General features: G+C 47.2%; 1 long non-coding RNA gene across 1 annotated transcript in view; it reads left to right on the top strand.

Moving 5' to 3' along the window:
* Positions 1–23,198, top strand: part of LOC108407099 (uncharacterized) — a 33,223-nt gene that overhangs the window by 1,138 nt on the left and 8,887 nt on the right. The window contains exons 2-3 of the long non-coding RNA XR_005059317.2: positions 20,398–20,624; positions 21,694–21,853. This is a non-coding gene — a long non-coding RNA (uncharacterized lncRNA). The remainder of the gene's footprint in view (positions 1–20,397; positions 20,625–21,693; positions 21,854–23,198) is intronic.

Here is a 23,198-nt window from a genome sequence, read left to right as displayed (position 1 = left end):
AAAGCAAACTGCTGCACAATCAGCAATGCACCTACCTGGAGGGAGGGGCGACGGAGACCCGTGTGCCGGAGCAGCACCTGCAGGAAGCTGGCCCTGAGCAAAGAATGTTCCAGCTGAGGCTCAGAGGCTGCCTGGGAGCCATGCAGAGCACAGGCAGCTTGTGATGGGAAGGAGTGGAGAAGGACAGCCACAGTGCAAAACCAGACTGGTGGGAGACAGCAGGCGCAGGGTGTGGGGGTTGTCTGAGGCATGTGAAGTACCAGGTTCTCCCAAAAAGCAAGAAAAATGCACTGTAGTGGGTCGAATTGTGGCCTCCAAAGTTATGTCCACCCAGAACCTCGGAATGTGAGCATATTTGCAATAAGGGTCTTTGCAGATGTAGTTCACATAAGGATCTCGAGATGAGATCAGCCTGGATTAGGGTGGCCCCGCATCCAGGGATGGGTGTCCTTACGAGAGACAGAAAAGGAGACACAGAGACACATGGAGAGGGCCACGAGGATGGAGGCAGAGACCAGAGGGACGCCAGGAGCCACCGGAAGGTGGAAGAGGTGAGGGAGGATCCTCCCCTTCAGAAAGGGTGCAGCCCTGCCCACACCTCCATCTGGGACTTCTGGGCTCCGGAACTAGGAAAGAGTAAAGTTCTGTTGTTTGAAGCTCCCTGGTTGTGAAAACTGGTTACAGAAACCACAGGAAACTCCTACAGTCATCAGATTTTGAACCACAGTGGTGGTGCACACAAGGGGATGAGTGGAACATGTGCAAGCACTGCCAGCCTCTGTGCAGGTCCCACAGCCAGGAAATCTCAGCGGCCTGCCCGGTGTCCTGATCCCATCAGGCAGGCATCCAGGAGAGCCAGGCAGTCTGGAGGCCTCAGTGGGACAAGTCAAGAATGCCTCCGGGCTCAGTTTCTCCATCTGTGAAATGGGCACACTGACGTCTGCCAGGCCTGTGGCATGGTATCTCTCTTCTGACCCGCCTGCCTCTTCCCCGTTTGCCCCTCCTCGTAGTCTGGGCCCTGGCATCTCACTCCCCCAGACCTCACCTGAAATGCCTCTTCTGCCTCCAGACCACAAGCCCCAGATCCATTAGAGTCTGGTCACTTTCATAGTTAGAAATGATTGAATTCCACAGCATAGTTATTTTAAAAATAAAAACAAACCAACCACAAGTATGTGGCAGCAGCAATATATTTCATCCTGCCCCTCATTTCCTGAAAAGCTTTCATTACTGTTTCCAAAAATACATGCCCTTGGCTCATTAAATGTCCAAGGCAAAATGGGGAGAGAGTCTCTAGGCCCTTAGTCCCCGGCTGCGTGGGGCTGTCATTCCGTCCCAGGTCTGCTGTGGGTGGCGGGGAAGTGGGTCTGTTCACAGGGCCATTTGCGCACGGCAGCCTGTCCAGGAAGTGCTGATTTTTAAAGCAATCTCACCAAAGAGACAGCTCCGGTGGGCTTGCCGATGGGGAGGCACTGAAGTTCTTGTGAAAGCATAAGTTTTCATCACTCTGAAGGATTGCATGTATGATATATGATAATTATTGAAATACTGAAATTAAGGAAAAGAACATAATCCTACTGTTATTTTTATTTTTTGATACATAGCTTCCAGTCAATTTTTTATACCTACCCAGGCACAGATATTTTAAAGAAAGACTGAGATTCTCCTGCCCTTCTGTTTTGTTACTTTCCAGAAACAGTGATTTTTTTTCTTGCAACATTGTCAGTGACTGGATAGGGCTCCACTGTAGACGTGCTCTTTAATTGATATAACCTGCTCCAATTGTTGGCTTTCAATGTATTTTTTATAAAGTCTCACTACTGTAAACAATGTTGAGCAAGTGTCCTTATAGATCCATCTCTAAACACATACTGAATTCTTTCTTTTGGGTAAATTCCTAGAAGAATGATTGGGTCAGAGGGTAAGGACATTTTAAAGGCTTCAGTAAGGGTGGCCAAATTGCCCTCCAGAAAGACTAGAACAGCTTGTCCTCCAACCAGCTCTGAGAGTGAGAACATCTATTTAAATATTTGCCATGTTCTTGGCTCTATCTTAAAAAAAAAAACTCCCTCCAGGAGCCCTAGAAGGTTAATGAATGTATTAATTTCTTGTGGATAAATCATTTGTGCAATCAAACATCCCTAGAAACATTATAACATCTCAGAATTGTGTCAGGGTCCCAGTAAACAATGGGCAGGTGAAATCAGGTGTAAGAGGTCTAATGTTTTTCCCACAAACCTGGCCACACTTGAGAGATTATTATTGGGTTTGGGGACCATGCCAGTTTGGGGACCCTGCTGGGGATCTCCCAGGTTTCTACAGTGTTGGTCACATTTGTGGACCCAATTAGCAGAGGCCTGTTCCAGCCCTGCAATGACCCACTGACTGGCTGGGCCTGCCTAGGAACAAAGAGGTCTAACCCAAAACCCCAGTAAGGGGCACCTAGAGATGACACACAGGGCTGTCCCTAGGGCGTCGGGCCCTGGGCAAATACTGTTTTCAGGCTTCTATATATATATATAAACTATTTGAGTCACCCAAAATCAGTAACCCAATCTCACATAATCCTGAAAAAAATAAATACCAACCAGAAATGCAAATCAAAACCACAATGAGCTATCATCACCTCACACTTGTTAGAAGGACCATCATCAAAAAGACAAGAAAAAAAAAAAAGACAAGAAATAAATGCTGGTGAGGATGCAGAGAAAAGGGTGCCCTTGTATGCTGTTGTAAATTGGTGCAGCTGCTACAGAAAACATCATGGAGGCTTGTCAAAAATATAAAAATTGAACTACCGTATGATCCAGCAATCCAACTTCTGGGTATATATCCAAAGGAAATGAAATCAGGATCTCAAAGAACTGTCTGTATTCGCATGTTCACCACAGCATTACTCACAATAGCCAAGATACGGAAACAACCTAAGTGTCCATCAACAAATGAATGCGTAAAGAAGATGTGGTACATACATAAAATGCAATACTATTCAGCCATGAGAAAGAAGGAAATCCTGCCATTTGTGACAACATGGATGGACCTTGAGGGCGTTATGCTAAGTGAATTAAGTCAGACAGAGAAAGACAAATACTGTATGATCTCACTTATGTGTGGAATCCAAAAAGGCCACACTCAGTGAAACAGAGTAGAGTGGTGGTCGCCAGGGGCTGGGGCTGGGGAGAGGGGGAGATGCTGGTCCTAAGCACTATGGTGGGGGCGGTATCGGTGGGGGCGGGATGCAAGGACCGGGGGATATCGTGGTGGGGGGAGCATGTGGGGCAGGGGGAGCATTTGAGGCAGGCCCTGAAGAATGGATGGCGTTTGTCAGGTGGAAAGAGGCACCAGCACTCCACCTCCACCCACAGAAGATGCTGAGAACACAGGAACCGCGGGAGCCGCAGAAGCCACTGCCGTCCGTGGACTGGGCACCAGGGAGCCTAGACTTTCTCTGTGGGCGGAGGGGCACCTGAGTGGGGCCAGTGATGACTTTTGAGGACAGGAGAGATGTAAAGAAATTTTCTCTCAATCCAAGATGGGATATTTTTGCAAAATCTAAGCAATATAAATGGTAGAATTCCACATTTACATAAGAGCCCTCTAAAAGTACTCCAGAAAAAGTGACAATATTCCATCTTTTTCTATAGTTCATGAGGACTGGTAATAAACCATGACCAAGCCTAGGCTAAGACTATTTTGGTTGAAGGTTTTTCTGGAGACTGTTGTTTTTAAACATATTTTGTTTGAAAACAGCTAGGAAAAGACCTCCCTGGGGGCCTATGCCCTTTACCCCAAACTCTAAGGCTACTCTGGGGCTCACAAAGATTTCCTGTTCCAACAGAACAGCAGTATTGGCTGTATTGAAGCAGGGGCTGGTTCCAAACTGTAAAATCCCAAAGCCCTTGGGCCGGAGGAAGAAATGAGGGGCCACACAGAGCGCTGACAGGGGCTGGTGGCTGCAGACAGGAGAAAATCAGACCCCACTGCATCAGAATCACCACATTTTTCATTTGTGACTGCCCTGTTGCTAAAGACAACTTAAAAGCTCTCTGATGAGGGGAAGTGGGTGCGCTGTCAGAGCGCTCCCTTACCACCCAGGGGTGGGGAGCAGAAGGACACCAGCGTCAGGGCTTTGCAAGAGGAGAGACGCATACCCCGCCCAAAGCTGCAGCCCTGGGGGCACTCTGAGCAGCTAGCCAGCTGGCCGACTTGAGACTCCCTACTTCTCCAACGTGTACAGAGATTATCTTCCCATGACCACTGATTTACGTAAGTCTCACAGGCCGAGACTAGAGTAGCTGGGAGGAGTATAAAACTCTGTGGGATACAGTCAAGCCCCCCAACCTGCCCCAACTTACAGGTGAGGAAGACTTTGTCCAAGCTCCCTTCCAGGGCCTTCTCCTCGCCTCTGACTTGGCACCAAGTCCTCACTTTCTGCCATGACCGCAGTGCCAATGGCTGCCACACCCTGGATGCTAAGGGAACCTCGTGAGCACTCTGAAAGGTGTGCCAGCTTGTCTTTCGTGCACTCGAGGAAACTGAGGCTTAGTAACCAAAACTGAGCGGTTACCCAAATTACCCAAGATCACACAGCTGCTCACTGTTGTACCTGGAATCCGAGCCTTGTTTAGATGTACTTGGCTTCCCTACGTGGTACGTGATCTTCAGGTTGCATTGATCGTAGACAAAGTATTGCCGGTTTCTAGAAGTCAGTCACTTGCTCTAAGGACTGACAATACTGTCCTTGCATCTAACCAGACTCCCTCCTGGGCCAAGTGAAACCCATCTCTTTTGGGGCCCTTTGCTGACACTGACGACAGCACAGTAAACAACATGGGTGGTGGAATCTTCAAGCACACAATGCTCACGCAGCTTGGCCTCCGGGGCCCTGTGTTCTGGACCCTCCATGCCTTCCATGCCTCCTCCAGCCTGGGTCAGGACTCAGGCCAGCAGCCAACCATGCTGCAGCTACACAAGCAGGCCTCCTGCCCACGAGCCCAGCAGGTGAGACAGCAAGCAGCTCTGAGGCCCCCTGGAGTCCAGGGACCCCTCCTCTACCCCCAGAAGCCTGCTGTTTTGTGTGATCCCCGTTTTTTCCTATGGTACTGGATTCACTCCTTCTCCTTCCCTGGGCCCCAGTGGCTTCACTTTCCACATCTAGGGCCTGTCCCAATGGGGTGGGGGTTGGGGGTAACACTGCAGGGCAGAGGTTGGCCTCACTGTCAGGTGTTAGCCTTGGGGACTTGGCGGGTGGCTTGGCCTCTCTGAGTCTGCCTTTGTGTTCCTAACCACAGGGGGTTGTGGTGATGTAGAAATGAAATAATAAGTGGGACAGTGCTTTGGTTCAGGGCAGGGACCCAGCTCTTCAAATTCCTGTTCCTTTAATCCGTGTCTTTAAGGAGTGCAAAGAGGATTGAATGAAATTATCAGGTACCTAGCACAGTTCCTGGCACCAGCAGACACTCAACAGCGCTTCTCCTCTGAGGGAGTGCCCACTGCCTCATCCTTCATTTGAGTTTTTGTTTGGGGCAATGGGGGTGGGGCAGACATGGTTGGAGTAGTGGGGGTGGTGGGCATGGGCTGGGCGGGTCAAGGCCAGGCCCCCAGGCTCCCTCAGGCCTCCTGCCAGCTGGGATTCTGGGATCCTAGGCTTAGCATGGCCCTGAGACAGGCAGGCCCAAAGTCTGTGAGCAGATGTCCGTAAGTGCACAGAGCCTGCCCGCCCACTTCCCCGGTCTGCCTGTCCTCTGAGAAGCCTCCCAATCCTCCCACCACTCCTCTCACTGCTCTTTAAATAAAGCCCATATTGTCAATTCAATGATCTGTACTCTTGCTAAAAATAAAAGCCCTGTGGCTGGATCCCTGAGAAAGGGGAGCTCAGGGTTAGGGGGCAAATTCCTCCTTTCCTAGCTTGGTCTGCCATCTGGGGCAGAGAGCAGGCTGGCAGCCCCCATCAAAGCCCCTGGGTCCGGCAGGGAGCCCCACGAGGGGGTTGGGGAGGCTGTGCCACTAAGTGGGTTCCCGCACGGGCTAAATGGCGATGCTTCAGCCCCGTTTTCTCGGCTCTAGCTCTGTCTCATGGCTTGTTTCCATCTCCCCACCGACAGCTTAGATGAAGGGCCTTTCTGCTCCTGCCCAGGCTCTCTCACAACATAAAACCAGCGACTGATACCAAAATGGCCACCTCACTTGGGCCTTCATCATTTCCCAACTTTCCAAGTGGCTGCCTCTGGCACGCTGCGTTACAGAGGATGGTAGCTGCACGAGGGCATCCAAGCGGGAGCCTGTTCAGCCCCGAGGACTGTCATCGTCCAATTCCTGTCCTTCACAGCGAGGTCCACTTTAGTTGTTAATAGCCTCTTCTGGAAGGCAGTTGACCAAGGGAGTTGAACATATGAGTTTGGGAATCAAATGGCCTTAGGCGTGAGGCCCGGCTCTGACACGGGGATAGCTCTGTGAAGACCCCTTACCTCTCCAGCCTCAGTTTCATCCTCTGCAAAATGAGGATTATAAAGTAAAGAGGTGGGAACCTACCTCTTGGAACAACCCGAGGGATAGATGGAATAATGCATACACAGAGCTTAGCGTGGGGCCTGCCACAGAGATTGCATCAGTAGGTTTTCATTTTAATTGTTAATACTCTTACTAACAGTATTTTTTGAGCAAGCTTGGGGGATAGCATTCTTTCCCTTCTTGGACTCCAACTAGGGAGTTACTCCTTGGGCCAAAGGGAATCAGCCCCCAAAACCCACCCCTACCCTCCTGCCCCTCAACACTACCGGGTAGGGCTCACACAGAAAAGACAGCATGTTGCCTGGCAGTGGCACCAAGCAGAGGGCATTGGAGGCAGGCTGACAACAGCCATTTCTGGGGAAGCCCCGGAACACAAACACTTGTGAAGTTCATGTAACCTGGGGCAGGTGCTGATAAGAGGGAATGACCACCTGCACCTGAAGGTGAGGTGCAGGGACAGTAAGGTTCATGAAACAGCGTAGCCAAGCGAGGGCAGGGGCCTGCAAGAAGGGAGGTCCCAGCAGAGCGGGTACAGCCTGGAGAAGGCAAAGCAATGGAGGCATTTCCCACCTGCAGGGAGGTGGTGGAGTGTCTCAGCTAAGAGCCCAGGTCCTGGACGCAGACAGCATCTCGGCCTACCACCTGCTGGCTGGACAGCGTGGGGAACCAGTTTGGGTCTCTGTTCTTTCTCTGTAGAAGGAGTATAATAACAGACCTTTCTCACCAGGCCACAGTCAGGACTTCCTGAACACATACATGCAAAGTGCTGAGCACAGCGCCAGGCACACAGTAAATGGAGCCATCGGGCACATCTGGAGGAGAGCCACCACTCAAAGTTTCTCTCATCTCTGATGCCAACCTCCCTCCTGGAAGCCCTTCCTGGGCTAGTTCGGCACTCACTGTACCTGGTTCTCATCCAACTTTACCTATGCTGCCACACATTCCCCAATCTTCAGCCTCCATGAAGGAAATTCTAGAATCTTCCATTTTAACTAACCACCCAGTTCTATCCCCACTATAATGCACACACTTGCCAGCAAGTGCCTAACTTCTATTAGTATATCCCCAGTGTCAGAAAACAGGGCAGGATTTGGGTCTCTGGGAAGTTCTAGGAAGTTCTGTCCTCTGTAGCTTTTACCCATTGGTTCAGCCAAGTGGGTGCTCTGTGCCAAACCCTGTGCTGAGCACTTATTCACAGGAGTGACGGGACAGATGTGGCCCCTGCTCCCGTGTTGCTCACAGCCTAGAGCAGGAGGCAGCCTAAAGCAAACCGCACTGCTGCAGACTGTGATGAGAGGTGAGAACAGGGGAGTCCTGAGGCCATGGGTCTTGGTGGATGAGTTAATTCATCAGTTAAATAAAGAGAAGGGAGAAAATTCTAAGCAGAGGGAACAGCAGAGAAAAAGGTGCAGAAGGAGGGATCCTGATTTTCTGAGGAAAGCCAAGAATCCTTGACCGAGTGGACCAGGGGGCCAGGCCCCACCTTCCCTGCCCAGCGAGCCTGGTAAGATCTGTGGGGACTGTTGGCAGTCCACTGGCCTGGTCCATCTGCCTGTGTTGAGGAGGAACTCGGGATGAGGGGCATGGGGAGCCACAGTGGCAGCTAGAACAGAGGTGGATGGTGGGCCTCCATCAGGTCCAGGCAGAGGATGGACTTACACCCAGGAAGTGGTGCTGGCTACGCTCGGCCACAGAGGCGATCGACTCCAACTTGCCAGTCACTGCCAGGCGGAGCAAGGCGCATTGCTGCTTCACAGACGGCCCTCGGCTCCCCACCAGCTCTTCCCAGGGGGGACTGCACGGCCCCGCCCAGACACAGCCTGGAGCTGCCTTCAGGGACAGCGGCAGGTCTCTCTCCCCATTCCGCAACTCCAGCGTTGCCTCCCAGACACTCCGGGCCGGAGCTGGCAATTTTAACTCAAAGGACTATGGATTGCCCATGGAGCCGTGATGCACAAGCAGGTCTGGGCCCTGCTGGCTTTGCATTCTGGAACCTTAGGGAAAGGAGCTAGGTAGATCCAGGCTTAGGAACCAGCAGATTTTCGGTCCTGTTGCCTGCAGAGTAGACCAGATGCCTCTCTTCCTGGACCAGGAGTCCACAGAACTGGGCCTTGGTTGCACCCAGGGTTCTGGCGTGAGTCCACTGCCCTCTTTGAACCTCAGTTTTCCTGTCTGTAAATGAGATCTCCAGGGTCCTGTCCAGAGAGGATGACCCCACAGTTCCCACCTAAGGAAAAACAAAATGGCTCCTGGATTCCCCCTCCCCGTGCCCTGGCTGGTTTCCAGGGTTTCCAGGGCAAGCAGAGCTCCGAGGGAAGGCCACATTGCTCCCACCTCCAGTGAGCTGACCCTCACGCCCAGCCTTCTCCCCGCCCAGCGTGACCCACGGCTCCGGGGAATCAGAGTGAACCACGCAAAATGCTGCAGTCTTAGCCCCGCGGCCACGCTCTGCATGTACAGGAAATGGACCATGATACACATAATATTACATTTTAATGGTCTGTAGCATCAGAGGCTGAATGAAGGATCATCCCTGTGGAGGCGACGGCTTAACTCCTTGCTCTCTGGTCCCTTCCAGCCTTCCGGTTAAATGAAGCGGGGGGTGGCCACACACACTTGGGACACCAAAGTGCTCATCAAAACAGCACAGTTCTGAAGTTTGTGCTTGGTTTACATGAAAGCTTCTGGAATTTTCCTTTTTCTGCTTGTATCCGTCAATATTCAGGAATGATGCAGCCTCTTGATCAGATCCCTGGACTCCTTTAAAGTTTACCAGCAGATCACCTTCACATCCTCAGCACCACCCGGGCCCAGAATTAATAACTCCCCCTGAGACAGGAACTCTCTGATGGCTGATATCCGGAGTATTGCAAATTGGTACCATTAAGTCTCTTAAAATTAATAGTGCTTGCATTCACTGTAGGGCCAAAAGGGAACCCAGAGACTCCTGGCTCCTCCTAAGGTCCAGAGGGGGAAAGATGCTTGTTCAGTCACCCACAAGTCAGTGTATAGCAGGGCAGGAGCCCGGGATAGGTGACTGCCAGCCCGCCCTACTCTTCCTTGGGCAACGACAGCCGTTGAGCCAGTCGATGCTTCCATGTCACATCCCTCACAGTGTTGTGCTGGCAGACGTTTAGCAATAAACTCTAGGGGTGGGGGTGTCATTGACTTGCAGCATTTGCCAACTTCTGTGGTCTAAATAATCCCACCATGGCCAATTTCAATACCAACGTGAGGTCGCTGGAGCGAGGCTGGGAAGAGAAGCTCAGTAGCTCACCACTGCAGAGTATCATCACCCTACAGACACAACAGACATAAATAACCTCAAAGCACGCATCATAATTAATTAGCAAGTGATGAGTTTTGAGTATGTATTATCTTTGTTTTTAATATAATTTACTTAAATATGAGTTTATATAATTTAATTCATAATAATGGCTGTTTAACCAGTTCTTAAAATTCCTGAGAATTTGACAGTCAGCTTTCAGGAGGTAGCAGGGGTGGCTCTAGCACACCAGAGCTCTCACAGCTGAACATCACGGACTATATATGTCACTTTTATTAGTCTGGACACCTGGGAAAGATCCATTGTCTGGCTGCCCACTAGCCTCTGCTAAGCTCAGCTACAGACACTGGTCTTCCAAGGAAGAGCCACTTTCTGCGGCCCATTGGCAGGCAGATACTTTCTTTGCTCATTAATTAGCCTAAGCAATTGCTCAGCTCAAATGCTATCATATACTTTGCTCCCTCCCCAAGTGAGTTTGAATCCCTGAATGCTATGTCCAACTGCCTGCAGGCAGGGAGCTTTGAGCACTAACCACTCATTCCATCTGCTAGTCTCCAAGCTGGTCCTTTGTCAAATAATGGCTGCATCCCACTGATTGAAGAGCACATGAGGCTTCTAGACGGCACCTCCAGCTAAGACTCTCTTTGCTTGGGGGTGAAAGGAGAACCAAAGGTGCCCTTCCTCAGGACCAGGATAGGTTAAGGATGGACTGGGACAGGATCCTGGATGGTCTCCCGTGAGTCCAGCCTCCTGGTGTTGACACCCGGTGAAGTCCCCCCAGAGTGGAAGAGGATCTCATGAAAATGGTAGAGGAGGGCTTCTGAGATTAGACCATGAGAGACATCGTGTTTCCGCCCTGCTGTCTCCCAGATCCCTCTTTCCAGGAGAAGCCAACCACCAGGACATTCAAGCAGCCCGTGGAGATTCTGCATGCTGGAGAGCAAAGGCCTCCTGCCAACAGCTGGCACTAACTCACCAGCAGTGCAAGTGGGTCCCCCAGCAGCATCTACTTGGTGCTCCACAGCCCATGAAGCTGGAAGGGTGGATAAAAAAATATGTCAAAGAATGATCCCTGCCCTCAAGATGATGTCTCCCCAGGGCTCATGTCACTTGGAGGCACTTTGCTGTGTGCACAGCACTGCTATCGGTTACATAGTAACAATAGCTTAAACAAGATATACTTTATGTCTCTGGAAGAAAAATGTCAGACGTGGACAATCTAGATCCTTTATGGGCCTCCACCAGGTCAGTGACCCAGACTCCAGAGGCCATTATCGGCATGAGATTTCTACCTCTTGGTCCAAGATGGCTGCTTGAGCTCCAACCATTATGTCTCCTTTTATCCAGAAGGAAGAAGGAAGGAATAAAGAAGAGTATGCCCTCTTCCATTAAAGACAGTTAGCAATGTTGCACACACAGCCCTTTTGCTTTTATCCCATTGTCCAGAACTAAGTCATAGGGCCAATTTTTATTTGTGGAAGTCTTGTGCCCAGATAAAACTCAGGGTTCTAGTATTAAGAAAGGAGACACTGAGTATTAGTGGGAAATGAACAATTCCTTTCCCAGGGCCTCACAACTCTTCAGTCAATGGACACACCTACCTAGTGGGTCCCTTTGCTGGTGTTATCTTTCCAAACACTTCATCTAAAGCATATCCCACTGTTATTCTCTAGCTTCACACCCTGTTTATTTGCTTATCTCTTAATTGTCTGTCTCTCCCACTGAGAGGTAGAGTCCATGAGGACAGAGGCCTTGCCTTTCTGGTTTGGCTTTGAATTCTTAGCTCCTGAATATTTGCTGAATGAATGAATGAACCAAGTGTGGACGCTTTGACACTTCAATATTGTCAGTTACAAGTTCACACAGGTGTCCCTGATTAGGAAACCACCATTAGGAAATGTGCTTGCCTTTGGCCTAAAACAAGACCATATCTGCCTGCAACCCTTTGCCCAGAGCTGTGTGCAAAAATGCAGTGCCCACTTAATATCTGCTTTGGCACAAACACATTTCCTGACTCCTAAGGACTCGCTCAATCCTGTCGACCACATTAAAATAAAAAAAATGCCAGACATTCTTATGAGGAAAATGAAACAAACACAGAAAAAGCAACTGTTTTTAGAGCTCTCTGGCTTCCCCCAGGGAGTCAGAGTCTATGTACACAACAGCCAGAGTCCCGGAGGAGACACGCAAAACACAATCAATCATGTCAAACAACTGGTCTGAAGGATTTTGTTTTTGCCAAACTGACTTAGAGGTTATGAAGACATCGACAATAAATGATGTCTAAAGAATTGCAAATACAAACCACATTTTAAAACAGAGAAAAAGAACCCCTGCTAAGAGTCTGTGCAAAGTGCCTATTTGTGGAGTAATCAAAAGCTGGGTCCTCCGGCATCACCAATAGTAAATGAATGGGAAACACAAATGAATAACTCTAAAAAAAACTCCAAAGGAAGATAAATAAAGGAAATACATAAAATTCATGGAAAACAGAAAATACAAAAAAATCACTCAACCCCGCTAGTAACCAAATAAACTATTTTCACCTTGAAACTGGCAAATATTTTTTAAATAATGCTCAGTGCTGGCAAATGTGTGGTGAGATGGCCAATAGCATATATTGAGTTGGTAGAGCATGAATTTGTACACTTTTCTGGAAAGCAGTTTAGAAACATCATCAGAAACCTAAAAAATGTGCACAGTCCATTTGACACAATAACTCTACTTCTAATAATTTATCCTAAAACTAGTTGTTCATTTATTGAAGAAACCATTTTTTATTGCCTGCTATCTGCCATTTACTGTGCTAGATACTAAATATTAGTAGGAGAATAAAACAGATTCATTTCCTGCCTCATGGAGTTTACAATTTAATGAGGAAACAGCTCATAAACAAGTAAACAAACCAGTAAGTAAATAAGTATGAATCATCATTGCTAAGAAGGACGTTGTGTTAATGTGGTCCAACAACAGAATTACTGACTAGAAGCTCACACAAGTTTTCTCTGAGGTTGATATTTAAGCCAAGATCTGAAGGACGAAGAGCCACCCATGAGAAAAGGGGTATTAGGGTTCCAGGGAAAGAAACCGTGTATGTAAATGTCCTGCGTTTGGAGAGATCTTACAGGACTCAAGGAACAAAAGGGAGGCCAGGATGGTTGCAGCTTGGCAGCCCTCCAGGAGTCCGCTGGAGGGGAGTCAGAGCTGGGAAGGGGGGCCCACATGCCACCTGGACTTCATGCCGCAGACTGGGGGGAGCAGCTGAGGGGTAACAGGAGTCATGGCTGCACTCCTGGAAGCTCAGTCTAAGCACTTTGTAAGATCAAAGAGGCAAAGAAGACCGGACTGAGAGTCAGGACATTTCACAGCATGGCCAGCGCCATCCACGGCCGGGGGTCTAGGACGGAAGAGGCATTCTGAGGTAGAATCACATGATTAGGCCACTGATGGCTCCTGGAGGCCAAGAAATGGCAAGAGCTGGAGATACCACATTTGCAGCCTGGGGGCCTGGGAGAAGCGTGGGTCAATGAACAGCAGAAGGAAACAGCAGGATGAGAGGGTTTGAGGAGAAAGATGAGGGACCACGATCTGGACTCTTGGATCACAGTTCCCGTCTTCCTTTTAGGGACCATTCCCCGTCACTCTCCAGGCTCCTGGGGGGCTTCGCCCTCCTTCGACTCGCTCACCTGGGGCAAAACCAAGCATTTCAAGGTGCAATCCAGTGGAAAGAGCAAGAATAAAATGGGAAACCAGCTTTCTTTCCTTTTCCACCCATTTCTTGATGTTCATGATTTCGATGAAAAACTTCATCAAGGTCAAATATTTTCCTCAGGAAATACTTTCTGGTAAATGTTCACGTTGGCAGTCCTCCCCTAGTCTCCATTTCCAATTCAAGGAAAGCAACTCTTACAGATTTACATCCATAGTTTCTTTTCCTTGAGACATTATAGGTCCTCTCAGGCCCTTGCTTGGGAACCCCAGCTTGACTTAGCATTTTTCGTGAAGGGGTGCCCCCCATTGGTGAGCTGGTCTCCCTCAGAAGCAACTATCTTGCCAGCAATTTAAGTCCTTCTTTAAAGGATGCTGGTGGGGGACTTGCCTCCAGGAAGAATGAAACCAGGAGGAGGATTCCTGGAGGCAGGAGTGGCCCCCGGAGGCCTTCCTGTTCCTTCTGGCATCTGCGGAGATGAAGGGCGGCTGCCAGGCCTAATTGCCTGTCAGTGTTTCTCCTCACGCAAGATGGGCTGCTTAATGCAATGCTCATTTCTCTGGAAATCTTGCGTGGGCCCGAGGAGGCAATTGTAATATATGCAAGCCCACTGCTGAGAATAGAAATGAGGGAATTTTGTCCAGTGGCTGGGCTCCCCATTACGCACGCTTCAGAAAACAAACAGGCCTCCTGACATGCGTTCGCTGCAGAGGTGATGAATTCTGAAAAACAAGACTGCCTTGATTTGGGCCACTTTCAGCCACGACAACTTTTCCTCATAGAGGAAAATTGTTCTGAATGAACCAACTCAATAACTCAATTTTGAAACTGTTTTCTTAAGTCCCATTGAAACGGGAGCGCTGCACAATAAATCAGTTTATGAAAATACAATTTCCTGTCAGCTGTTCTAAATAAGGCTCTTTTAAGACCATTGTATAGTCGGGAGGAGAAATGATCCTCTCTTCCATTTAGAAGTTTTTTTGTTTTTTTTTTTCCTGGTGATTTTAAATCTTGTGGATGGATATAGAGTAAAAAAATGAGCTGTTTACAACATTATGAGAAGCAGGTTTTTAATACTGCTAAACCCTTCCTATCATGAATGTGGATGACTGCGGGAAGATTCCATTTAACTCCAATTCCACACCATCTCATGTCTGCTTCAGAACTGCTAAGGATGCCCATTTAAAGAAAGGAAATCTTCCCACTCCAGCTGCCGAGATAGCTACCGAGTCTTTAATAGAATTCCTTTCTACAGAAAGAACTACACGCTTCCCCCGACAGAGGCCTAGCCAGCAGATAGGACTCCAGAACCACATAAAAGGAAATTGAAATGTGCTGTTTTCAGGGGAGTACCCTTAAACAGGGGAAACAGCTTTTTCCTTTATCTTTTGTTTTTAACTATGAGACATTTCAAAGATGTAGAAGAGTATAGAGAAATAGTATAATAGACTACTTACCCTCCAAGTTCAAATTTGCCCTAATTGCTTCAGGAATCTCCCCTTTTCCCTCTCTCCCCCTTCCTCTTCTCTATCTGAAATCATTTAAAACTAGTTTGAGCCACATATTTCCTTTCTTTCCCAGAAGTAACCCCTGCCCTGAAATGGTGTGAACCATTCACATCCTCATTTTAGTCTGTTACTACAAATGTATGAACCCATAAACTGTATAGACTATTGTTTTGTGTGTTTTTAAAAGTTCATTTAAATAATAATCATTCTTTATGTATCCCCTTGAAACATTTTCTCCCTCAAAATTTTATTTGGGATGTAGAGACATACCATGTTCTTCACTAAAGAGATGCATTATCATAAAGTTGTCAGTTCTGCCTAAGTTATTTATAGATTGAGTGCACTTCCAATTTAAAAAATACCACCAGGCTTTTTTTTGGAGCTAGGCAAGCTAACTAAAAAGTTTATGCTTAAGAACAAAAATGCGAAGCTAACCAGGAGAACTCAGAAAAAGAAGGGCCATATGGGGCACGGGGCTTCCCACCGTTAACATGTACTGCAAAGCCTGTGATTAGGAGTCTGGTGTTGGCACGTGAATAAACAGATAGACCAATGAGACCCAAAGAATATCCAGAAATAGGTCCAACTGCATCTGGAAAGTTATTATATGAGACAGGCGGCTTCAAAAATCTGTGTGGAGAGATTTTTTTTTTCTTTTAATAAGTGGTGTTAGGATAATTGGATAGCCATATGGAAAAAGTCAAGCCTGGAGCTCACCCCACACACTGGGGTAAAATCCAAAATGGATCAGACATTTAAATATAAAAACTGGAACTCTGTAAGTACTAGAGGGAATATGGGTGAAAGCTATATAATGTCAGTATGGAAAAAGCTTTCTTAACCAGAAGCAATAAGGGCAAAGACTATCATATTTGAGCATATTAAAATAAACCCTTTTGCATGACAAAATCACCCTAAGTAAAATAAAAAGACAAATGACACTGGTGGAAACTGGGGCTCCTGTCTCAGGCTGAGCCTGTATCATCTCTGGGTCACTGGACAGTTGGATTCACCTTCTAGACAGGAAGCCACAGAAGTGGAATAGATGAGCACATGGGCCCTGGGGTCCAATTACCTCTATTTGAATCTGACTCCACCACTTAGCTATGTGACCTTGGGCAAATTGTTTAAAATCTCTGGACCCTCAGTTTTCTTGTCTATAATAAAGGGGTAATACTGGTACCCAGTCCAGGGGTCATGAGGAGGAATAAATGAGTTTCAGTGTATGAAATACTTAGTATGGCTAGAACATTCTAGAACCTCAATCAATATTAACCTCTCACTTCCTGAGGCCCACAGCTTCTTACAAAGCCAAAGCCCAGGCAGCAGAGCTGGCTGCAGGGCTCTCCCCAGACTTCCCTTGCAAGCTGAGAAGCCCACCCCATCCCCCAGTCTGGTCCCAAGCCCCCATGTCACAAAGACCTTCTGTGTTCCTTATTGACCCTCGGGAAACAAACTCTTGGCTGCCTCTGCCATCAGAGCTGGACCTTTCTGACATTTTGACAGGCAATTCTTGCCATTGTATATTGGTGTTTTCTTTCTCTTTTCAATTATTCCATCTTGCCACATGTTTCTCTATTTTGTTAGGTTTTTTTTTCTTAATGAGTCATTTGTGGGTTTTGTAGACTCAAGTATTTTTTTTTTCTGTTTCATTTCTGTCCATCATTTCATCATTTTCTTCTACTTTCTTTGGGGTTTCTCTGCTTTATTCTTCTCCTCTCTTAAATTGGACTCCAAATCATTTATTGTCAGTCTTTCTCTTCTCATGTTTGCATTTAAGACCGTATGTAACTCTCAAACCATTGCTTGAGCTGCTATACAAACCACTGCACGTGTTGCTGGATTGTGGCCATCACCGCCGCTCACTGGTAGTTGACACCCTCTTGCCCAAGGGGGAATTGCATTTCTTCACTCCCTTCAAGTCAGGCCTGGCTAGGTAGAAATGTGAGTGTGAGTGATGGGTGTTACTCTCAGGTAGAAGCATTAATTGTTGATTCAAGATTCTCCAGGGCTCTTCCTCCCCTGGTCCTCCTCAAGCCATGGTGTGGTGACAACCCAGATGCGTGAGGCTCCATCATCCTCTGTCTCTGAGCGAAGAGGATGTAAAGCAGAATGTCCTCCTGGCCGAAGACAGACAGGTCACAGAAGGGAGACTCAAACCTTCGGTGTGTGAGCCACTAAGACTTGGGGGATGTTTGTTATCTCAGCATAAACTAGCATCTCCTAGTTGCTACATTCGGTGTTTTTGTTATTGTTCAGTTTTAAGTGTTTTATAACTTCCATCATAATTTCTTCTTTGATGTATGAGTTATCTACTAATATTCTTTATTTCCAAGCATATGAAAGCTTTCGGTCTCTCATTGTTTACATATGGCCAGAAGATATAATTTGCCTATTACTGGATGATTTGGCACATGCTGCCATTCATTCTATGACTTAATCTGATCAGTTTTGGTAAATAGTAATCACATCCTTGGAAAAATAAGTATTCTCTAAATGGTAGGTACGGATTCTGTGTTTGCTGTTAGCTCAGTCTGATTCATTGTGTGGTTCAACTTCCTCTAACCTGATACTCTTTTGCTTGCTTCATCTATCAGTTGCTGAGAGAAACATGTTAAAGTCTGCTGTGATTGTAGACCTGTCAATTCTCCTTTATACTTCAGGCAAAGCATGCTTACCATCTGCTGTGTGGTTGTCTGGTCTCCCATCTCAGAGCTCTGGGGAAAAACAACTATGGGAATCACATGGGTCTCACCCCCCTAGCAGTTCAAGTCTGCGAGGGGACACTATGTTGGGTCACGGGCCTTCTATGAGTAGTTACAAAACTTAGGTGCCCTCTTCTTAAATTTGTGTCTATAATTTCAGGGGGTCCTCTTTCCCTGAAAGCTCTTCCATCATCAAATGGAAGTTTGGTGACCATCACTTTTGAACCAAAAGTGCAAATTTGTAGTCTGATAGATTATACGAGAAACAGAGAAGAAGGGTATGCCTTAGATCTGGGCCACGTGGTCACTGCATCGAGCTGGGAAGGTAGATGCATGGACAGAAAGCTCACTCTCTGTCCAGTCCAGACTCTGCCTCCAACCTCAGCCATCTCTTGGGGACTTCCTAGTCACACAGGTAGTGCCGGTGTGTATTTGAGCAGTGCCAGTCCTGAGAGAGGGAAGAAGAACATGGACCCCTGCTTGAGGACAGGGACCGGCCAAAAATAGGGAAACTTTCCTGAGAACACTGCTTGAGGACACTGGTGGTGGTCATGGGTTGCTGGGGGCCTGTTGTCATTGTCACGAGGAGGACAATAACCACCATAAAGAAAATGGAGAGGAAGGAGGTGAAGGTAATGGAGGAAGAGCAGGGACCTGAGCAGGCAGTGGACATGTGTGGATGAGAATATTCTGGAGCCAGATTATGCAGGGGGCCTTAAATGTTGCTCTGAGAAAGTTACATTTAATCCTGAAGAAATGGTCTTCCACGAGAAATGTTTGAAGAGCAGACTCACAGACATAAAGCAGTAGATAGTTAATTTGGCAGCACCATATAGTCCAAGTGCAATACGAGTGTAAAATGGACATAGAACATAAGACTGTGGAGAACAACTAAGCAGGACTTGGTACCTCAGTGATTTGAGGGGCTGGAGATGCATGGTTCAGTCCAAACTGACAGCACACAGGTGCCTGTCATGGGACCATGTATTGGAATTACCAGATCACAGCTACCTTTGGGCTTTAGGCCCCACACACAACAGCTTACTGAGCAACCTATTTCTGAAATTGCACATGGAACACATTATTACTCATATTTTATAGAAGAGATGGCTGCAGTAATAAGAATTTAGCATCAATTTCCTGCATCCAGCAGCTCATTATAATACGGTACCTAGGAGACCAGGATCTGGGTGTGAAGATCAGACTTGCAAGTGCTTGCTGTGTGACCTTGAGCAGCATACTCAACCTCTCTAAGCCTCCACCTATAAAGATCACATTGAAATAAAATGTGCAAACACTCAGCAAGCACCAGGTACACAGCAAGCATCCAGACCTATTAGCTGTTGTTGTTACTATTATTGTCAGTATCAATATTATTCATGCTGAAAGGACAGGACACGGCCAAGGTCAGAATTTGGGCTCTGTCACTTATTAATGACGTGTCCTTCAGAAGTACTTGGTCTCTGAGTTAATCCCACCCCACCTCATAGTTATGATGATATAATTCAGGGATCACTGAATAGTAGGGGCTATATTTTTAATCACTGGAGATGAAGTCATGAAGATAAATCTAGTTTGACATCTAAAGCCTGATTTCCCTGTAGCCCGAATATGTGAGCATGTCCACCCCAGGATGCAATTGGAATCAGATCTTTCAAACTTCCCTGTTTGGTCTGCACTGGGAAGAAAATGGATACTTCTTAAACAGAGGCAGGACTCAGGATTTTGCTGGATGCCAAATTTCCTCTACCAGGGTTTACTTCTGTTTAAGCTGATGCAGATTCCAGACTTTAAATAGAAATGATAAATTATTGACTATCACAGTGATTGATTCTCGGACTGTCTGCTCACCACTAAATTGCTCCGATTGCTTCCCTAGTGAAACTTCCATAAGTCATTAGCGTGAGCCCACACCAACATCCGTCACGTTAACGATGCGGCTGCAATCACTCCTTGACACTAATTACCTTTTTTGACTAATTTTGAATGCGAAATTTTGCTAATGACTGAGACCCACAGTAAAAGGCCCCATTTTCTCCAAGCGTTCCATAATCTATGGCACCTTCATGCCCACACTGCAGTTATTAACATTGCACTCGATCCTGCCTCCTCACTGGGTTGGCAGCCTTTAAATAGAGAACTCTTTATTCCGGGCTCCTTGGCATAAACATAATTTTATCTAGAGAGTTCCCTGAAAGTAAGTTTCTGGAGGAGCAGAGTCTGCATGGATAGGTTTCTAACTTGTAGAGACAATCATGAAAAATGTTTAAGCCATGGCTTTTCTATGGCAAGGGGGAGAGAGGGAGATTTAGGCTTGATATATGCCATCACAGTGCTGGGCTGTTTTATACACAGTATTGTAAGTCATCCTCTCAGCACCCCTGTGAGATAGCTGCTATAAACCCATTTTACAGATGAAAGAACTGGAGGCTAGTGATTTTAAGTGAACTGCCCAATGTCACACAGCTGGTGAATAGCAGATAGAAGACTTTGGAATTGTGGTAGGCAACCTCAACATTACCTCTCAGAAACCCCCACCTCCTGTTGTGACTCCTGCCCGTGAGTGTGAGTGGGACCTAGGGACACTTTGCCATGAATAGAATACGACAAACTCAAGGGGAGGTCATTTCAGAGATTCAGGTACCAAAAGACTGTGGCTTCCCCTTTCTCACTCTGAAGGAAGCCAACTGCCATGCTGTGAGCTGCCCTGTGGAGAGCACCACATGGCGAGGCACTGAGGGTGGCCCCTGGCCGACTACCTTGAGGAACTGAATCCTGCCAATGACCTTGGAAGTGACCTTGGAAGAACACCCGCCCACAGGGGAGCCTTCAGATGAGACCAGCCCTGGGTTTCCAGGCTGTCTGGAAAGCCGTGCCCAGATTTCCAATCCACAGAAACTTAAGAGGTAATAAATGTGTGTGATTTTATGCCTCAGGGTTTGGAGATGCAGCAATAGATAATGAATACAAGGATCAAACATAGATTGGAATAATACCAAAGCCCTTGATTGTTTGCTTCTGGGTGTGTGTGTTTTTAATCACAGAAGTAACATTATGTTAATATTAATACACTCTTCTGTATTAGTTAATTCTTTGTTCTTTGAATCAAATCAAAAAACATATAAAATTAAAACCAAAAGCTCCTCTTCCCTCTTCCTCCCACCTTCATTATCTACTTCCTCCCAAGAGGAACCACTGTTTATAGCGTTCTGTATCCCTTCTGAGCTTTTGTATTGATTTATATACATACACATAATTTTATTAAATCATAAACAGGGGCTCCTCCCTATACATACACTCCTGTGACTGGCTTTTTCAACTTATAGTACATCCTAGACTTCTCTCCATGTTGACACATAGGAAGAGCTCTCCCCATTCTCTTCAGTAACTTCAGGACCTTGAGGGAGATGGACGCTTGTTTCCAACACAACTGTGATGAGTTCTTTCACCCGTGATTCTTCGTGCATGTGCACAAGACTTTCAATGAGATTCCTAGAAATGGAATCGCTACATCATAAGGCGTACAGTTTTTAAAGCTTGGCCCATGTCCTTCCCAGTGCATCAGGTTGCATGCTCGAACACACCAAGCACAGGCACTTACCATGCCTCCTCAGACAGCTGGCATCAGCAGCCGCTACGTCTCAGGACACCTACGGAGGGCCCCAAGTTGAGAACCCCAGCCCAGAAGACCATAAAACTCACAGGCTCAGCCCCCTTCTCTCTTTACAGAGCTTGGATCATTTTCTTCATTGTCTTTCCTCTTGACTTTTTTTTTAGTAGAAAACACTTGAAGGAGGAGGGAGCAGACACCCATGTCAGATGGCCAGAATCCAAGCCCAGCTATTTTCAAACCTGCTATAGAGTCCTGGCCAAGTCACTGGTCCTAACTGGTCTCAGTTTACCATTCATTAGGTGCACATACACACTACCGGTTCTGTTTCTCTGGAGACCCTAAGACAAGCCCTCATTTTACAGGAGGAGAAACTGACATCTGGAGAGGGAGATAACAGAACCCAGCAGTCCTGCCTCTCTGGCCAGCACCAGTTCGTCTCACCTGCCTGGCCATTTATTCCAGAGTGAACTCAGAATGACAGGAGTTGTGGTCCCTGGTCCAACACTTATGATGTGGCCCTAGGTAAGTGACTTACCTGCTTGATGCCTGAACTTCCTCATCTTCGGTGTGAGGATGAAAATCGGTTGTTCTTGTGGAGTTGTAGCAAGGATTAATACATGAGACTCATCCATGGAAAGACGTCAGCACAATGCCTGACACATGGAGGACACGCAAATAAATATCAGGTGGTATTTAAGGATTGCTATACAATGCCACAGAGAACTTCGAAAATACGACCAGGAACTATGCTTTCAATTTATAAGGCTTTGTAACCCACAAACATAGCCAGTCTCCTCCCCCAACAAAAGCCATACAATTTTCTGAAAGTTTCAAGATTGACAATAACCCTCGGTCAAAGCATCAGGCAAGTCAGCCGTCAAAACCCAGTCATTCCATCTCTTTCACCTGTGTTAATGGCCTGGCGCCTGTTCATGTGATTTGTTAGCAAGACCCATAAAGCCGGGGAAGCTGAGCAGAAAGATCTATTTAATTCCCACTTTCCAAGGGATTGTTATTCAACTCAACCCCCTTCAGTCCAAGAGTAAATCACAAGCTGCCGTAATGAACTTCAGTTCATGGGAGACACACAGATAAGCGGCTGCTCCCCAGCCCACCCCAGCCCAGCCCCAGCTCTGTCCCGAGGGCACCCACACCTGGGGACTAGCAGTTTGATGAGCCTTGGAGGTTGTTCCTGGTAACAGTTCGGCCCTCACCCCTGGCTCCCAAACATCTTGAGATCTGCCTCTGATATTCGATATTCGGGAGGATGACCCCCAGTTTGAGGTTCATGTTCACTTGCTGCTGAGACCAGTTGGAGGTGAGCTGGGGCTATGCCATAAAGCCTGTTTTGACTGTGAAATTAATGAATTTCCTTCCTCGACCTCCTGTGTGCATAATCTACCCTGGCTGGTAAACAATCAGGAGCCCAAAGGAAATGCTTATTGCAGTAAATACCCAGGGTGTTATCATGAATTCCACATTCTGTCTGAATGAAATGTTTTGAAAAATACACTTAAAAACAAAACCAGGCAGGCAGAAAAGGACTGTATCTCTCCGTTGAAGTCAGGAGGCTGAGCTGAAGCTCTCAGGGCCTCAGCAGTGAAACCATCCATCAAAGCAGGCCACGCACGAACATAAAGACTGACCCAGAGCTTTGACTTTAGGACTGAGGGCAATGCAGCCTTACTCTGACCAAACACACTCTCCGGTTCTTCGGTACCTGGTGGGCATAGCCAAGTTTCTCCAGGCAGCACAAAACCGCCCACCTGAAGGAAGCCCACGAAGGAGATGAGGGGCTCCGAATGGCCCCCACCCTGGTGGCTTCAGTGGAAGCTTTGACTGAGATGGGGAAGACAAGGGCAACCGC

The sequence above is a fragment of the Manis javanica genome, chromosome 7, assembly GCF_040802235.1.
Source record: "Manis javanica isolate MJ-LG chromosome 7, MJ_LKY, whole genome shotgun sequence".
Classification (NCBI taxonomy): Eukaryota; Metazoa; Chordata; class Mammalia; order Pholidota; family Manidae; genus Manis; species Manis javanica.
Note: the sequence above shows the minus strand (reverse complement) of the source record. Positions and strands in the feature narration are given on the sequence as shown.